We start from the raw sequence: 3,917 nt of genomic DNA on the forward strand, positions 1-3,917 counted from the left end.
ATCGGCGCCCGTCGGTGCACCGCAAGCTCGCCCGCTCGGGTCGTTTCGATCCGTCGCCTGGCGGCTGTGAAATTACGCGTTTTCTACAGCGCAGGGAACCGGGAAGGTGTCGCCTGGGTTCTGGAATAATCAAGAATGAAGTCGGTCGTCCGCTGATGGAAGGAAACACCAAACGTGATGTCGTCGGTATCTGATCGGACGGTCGAGGAAAAAAAGAACTACGCGGATTCTGTCTCTGTGGCCGTTTTGAACCGCCTTTCATATATAGGAAAATGTTGGAGAAGAACAGTTAAAATGGAGTATCAGACAAAAGAAATCTAGTGATTCTTATGAACGAAGTTATCATTTCAGTAGATCCCAACGCAAGAATGCTAGATCCATATACAAGCAGCCCAAATCGATAGGATCTGAAGCATATTTTATCAATGAGAAGATATAGGAATGGAAAGCGCAGGGAACAGGAGCCAACGTTGAGTTGTAATACAAATGCAAGTGAGCAAGTGCTATTTTATCGAAGGAATGGAGATCTCTTTCCCTGCAGAACACACGCCCCTGTGACCTTTCCTCCTCTAGTGCTGCAGCCTCATCACCGTCGACTCAATCTCCACTGCCGCCAATGCGCGCGTCCGTGGGTAGCATCAGTAGAGGCTTCGTGTGGTGCGTGTTGACAGGGGATTGAGGGTGGCACCAGTCACCGTGGAGAAGACGGTACTTACATCACCGAGGCCATTGATGGCAAGGTGCCGGTGGGGCACATGTCGAGCGCTTCGACGAGGAGGCGGAGGGAGAAGGGGACGGGGACGCGTCAGCCGTTGATCGGCGCCCGCCGGTGCACCGCAAGCTCGCCCGCTCGGGTCGTTTCGATCCGTCGCCTGGCGGCTGCGAAATTACGCGTTTTCTGCAGCGCAGGGAACCGGGAAGGTGTCGCCTGGGTTCTGGAATAATCAAGAATGAAGTCGGTCATCCGCTGATGGAAGGAAACACCAAACGTGATGTCGCCGGTATCTGATCGGATGGTCGAGGAAAAAAAGAACTACGCGGATTCTGTCTCTGTGGCCGTTTTGAACCGCCTTTCATATATAGGAAAATGTTGGAGAAGAACAGTTAAAATGGAGTATCAGACAAAAGAAATCTAGTAATTCTTATGAACGAAGTTATCATTTCAGTAGATCCCAACGCAAGAATGCTAGATCCATATACAAGCAGCCCAAATCGATAGAATCTGAAGCATATTTTATCAATGAGAAGATATAGGAATGGAAAGCGCAGGGAACAGGAGCCAACGTTGAGTTGTAATACAAACGCAAGTGAGCAAGTGCTATTTTACCGAAGGAATGGAGATCTCTTTCCCTGCAGAACACATGCCCCTGTGACCTTTCCTCCTCTAGTGCTGCAGCCTCATCGCCGTTGACTCAATCTCCACTGCCGCCAATGCGCACGTCCGTGGGTAGCATTAGTAGAGGCTTTGTATGGTGCGTGTTGACAGGGGATTGAGGGTGGCACCAGTCACCGTGGAGAAGACGGTACTGACATCACCGGGGCCATCGATTGCAAGGTGTCGGTGGGGCACATGTCGAGCGCTTCGACGAGGAGGCGGAGGGAGAAGGGGACGGGGACGGGGACGCGTCAGCCGTTGATCGGCGCCCGCCGGTGCTCCGCAAGCTCGCCCGCTCGAGTCGTTTCGATCCGTCGCCTGGCGGCTGCGAAATTATGCGTTTTCTGCAGTGCAGGGAACTGGGAAAGCGTCGCGTGGGTTCTGGAATAATCAAGAACGAAGTCGGTCGTCCGCTGATGGAAGGAAACACCAAACGTGATGTCATCGGTATCTGATCGGACGGTTGAGAAAAAAAGAACTACGCGAATGCTGTCTCTGTGGCCGTTTTGAACAGCCTTTCATACATAGGAAATATCCCCTCGATCTGGTTTGCAGAGGTCTCGATCGCCGCTCTATAAATTAGCAGTCCTATATAAACTGGTTCGCAGACAGCGAAGGCCCAGTCAAACAAATTGTTTACTAGCCTAAGTGTAAGAGCAGCACGATGGTGCATCAGGCTCAGGGACAGATGGTGCAGGAGGTGGCCGCCGCCGGCCTCCCCGCGCTGCCGAGCCGGTACGTGCTGAGGGAGGAGGACCGCCCAACTGGTGACGTCGCGGCACCCGAGTTGGCCTTCCCCACCGTGGACGTCAATGTCTTGCCGACCCCGGTGACGTGGAGGAGGCCAGCAAGCTCCGGTCGGCGCTCGAATCCTGGGGCCTCTTCAAGGTGACCGGCCACGGCATGCCGGTATCCCTGCTGGACGGCATCCGGGACGCCGGGCTGGAGTTCTTCCACCTGCCAGCGGCGGAGAAGCTGAAGCACGCCAACCGGGACGACGCCGGCGAGTTCCAGCCCGAGGGTTACGGCATCGACCGCGTGGACACCGACGGTCAGGTGCTGGACTGGTGCGACCGGCTGTACCTGACGGTGCAGCCGGAGGAGGAGCGGCGGATGCAGTTCTGGCCCGCGCGGCCGGCGTCGCTCGTGGGGCTCCTGCACGAGTACGCCCTGGGCAGCGAGCAGGTGGCCAGGCGCGTGCTCCGGGCCATGGCGCGGGTGCTGGGGTTCGGCGAGGGGTTCTTCCTCGGGCACGTGGGCGAGAAGGGCGGCACGTACGCGCGGTTCACCTACTACCCTCCCTGCCCGCGCCCGGACCTCGTGTACGGGCTGAAGCCCCACACGGACAACTCCGTCGTCACCGTGCTCCTCCTCGACCGCGACGTCGGCGGCCTCCAGGTGCTGCTCAGGGGGCCTGGCCCCGGCCGGTGGGTGGACGTGCCCGTGCTCGCCCGCGACGAGCTGCTCGTCGTCGTCGGCGAGGAGATGGAGATCATGAGCAACGCGGTGTTCAGGGCGCCCACGCACCGCGTGGTCACCAGCGGCAGGGAGAGGATGTCGCTCGTGCTCTTCTACCAGCCGGAGCCGCACAAGGACCTGCAGCCCGCGGAGGAGCTGGTGAGCGAGGACCGGCCCGCGATTTACAGGAGGCTCAAGGCCAAGACCTTCGGCGACGGGTTCTGGGATGCGTTCGCGCTCGGCGAGCGCACCATCGACTTCCTCAACATCAAGGTCGACGACAAGGAGCATGGAGGCGGATTAGTAACCTCAGCGCCAGCTTGACGCCATGCATGTGAACGAACTACTGTACACGATGTATCACTGGTAGTGTAATGTAATAAGAGACATGGAGCGGTTTTCCATGCAATATAATCTAGTTTATCACAGGATCTGGTTGGTGTTGATGTGCAAACCGTAAGGAGCCGTTCTGTTGTGTAGAAATGGTGACCTGAAACTATTCCAAAACGAATTACTTTTTAAATTTATATAAGTTTTGAACAACATGAAAAAATCTGGAGCTATTCCCGAAGAAAGCCTAAGTCGTCTTCCCAAATTAGGGCTAGTTTAGGAAATCCATTTCATTAAGGGCCTGTTTGTTTCCTTTTATTTGAAGGAATTGAAATCTTACTATTGGAATAGACTATTTTTTTAGAATGTGACACTCTACCATTTTCCAAATTTATCATATAAGTCTATCTCAAATTTATAGGGTGATAAATGAAAATTGATTCTATAGATTTACATGCTATTTTTCTAATGTACAACTTATATCACACTCTTCTACTTGCTTCGTTATAACATGAATATAGTATACAACTATCTCTGTCATATGATTTAAGATAATATATAAATATATTACATATATAAATATATAAACTTAATTAATTTTGTTTAAATTATAATTATTAAAATGAAATTCAATTCCAACGAAACAAACGAAACCTAAAGAATTTTTATTTTTCTAAAAAAAATAAACTATTTTTTTTAGAAAAATAGAAATCCGATAGGAAAATAGAGTTTCTAAACTAGTCTTTAATGTTTG

At 52.2% G+C, this 3,917-nt stretch overlaps 1 pseudogene; it reads left to right on the forward strand.

The window, feature by feature from the left end:
- Positions 1-1,877: 1,877 nt before the first annotated feature.
- LOC103630028 (probable 2-oxoglutarate-dependent dioxygenase ANS) lies at positions 1,878-3,356 on the forward strand (annotated as a pseudogene).
- Positions 3,357-3,917: the final 561 nt, after the last annotated feature.

The sequence above is a fragment of the Zea mays genome, chromosome 6 (assembly GCF_902167145.1).
Source record: "Zea mays cultivar B73 chromosome 6, Zm-B73-REFERENCE-NAM-5.0, whole genome shotgun sequence".
NCBI lineage: Eukaryota > Viridiplantae > Streptophyta > Magnoliopsida > Poales > Poaceae > Zea > Zea mays.